The following is a 1,045-nucleotide window of genomic DNA, read 5'->3' on the forward strand; positions in this document are numbered from 1 at the left end:
GAGGGGATGAAGGGAGTGTGAGTGCCCCTGTGACTATCCCTCTTCATTATCCTCTCCTCTCCTTTCATAGGGTTGAGTACAGGCACCCTTGGGTGTAGTCTGGTGATCCCGTATATATCGCCTCCAGACCCAGCACTCAATGGCTCAGGGTGGCACCTGGTCCTTTTGACCACTTCTGTGGATTCCTGATGCTAAGCAGGGTACTTGGTTGCGTTGGTGAGAGTTCATTTCGAGGTATGAGTCAAGAGTTCCATGTCCATGCGTCGAGGTCACCGGTGAAAAGATGGGCAACTATTTCCTACATATTTGGAAGATCCATAGGGTTTTTAATTATTGCTTTGCGTCATGACATATCCTCCGCTGCCTCTCCCTGCCACACCTGAACATGCACAAACAGATGCACAATGTTCTGAAACCAGCAGCTGCTGCGCTGTGTTGCCGAACTCTGCTAAACTGCTCTGCTAAACTCCTCTGCTAAAGGGCTGCAGCTAATCTTCCATCGAGAGATTGGCCGTTCCTTTGAAGGTTGTTGGGTCCAAGGCAGTGACCCCGGTGCTATCTGACAAGTCAGAAAAATATGAGCACTCTGGCAAACACATATTTAAGACGCTGACACTCTTTAAAAATGTTAGGGCACTTATTTTTTTAATTAGGTTATCGGGAGCAGCTCTGCTTCCAAGTTTCTATTACTCTTGACTTCAGCTCTCGAAAATGTAACTTTTCGATCCCAATCTCAGGGTGAGTTGTCATGCTAACCGTTCTGCCTCATAGCTACCGCTCTCAATAAGTTACTGCTTTCTTTCTCATTCTTCGCCATTTGTGTTGTAATCACAGTTGCAAATATGCATTGTTCGGATCCAGTCTCTTGGCGGCTTGTTACGTCTCCAGTCCTCAATAGACCATTTCTTTTTATTCTCGCTGTTCTGTAATTTAGGTGGAACTGTAAAATTTATTTATTGGCATTTGTCTGTTTTCTAAATTTTGTCACAGCAGGGATTTATACACACAACCTGCATCTTCTTTGCCTTTCAACACTCTATCTGAC

This window comes from Ambystoma mexicanum, chromosome 13 (genome assembly GCF_040938575.1).
Source record: "Ambystoma mexicanum isolate Mex_15411 chromosome 13, UKY_AmexF1_1, whole genome shotgun sequence".
NCBI classification, from domain to species: domain Eukaryota; kingdom Metazoa; phylum Chordata; class Amphibia; order Caudata; family Ambystomatidae; genus Ambystoma; species Ambystoma mexicanum.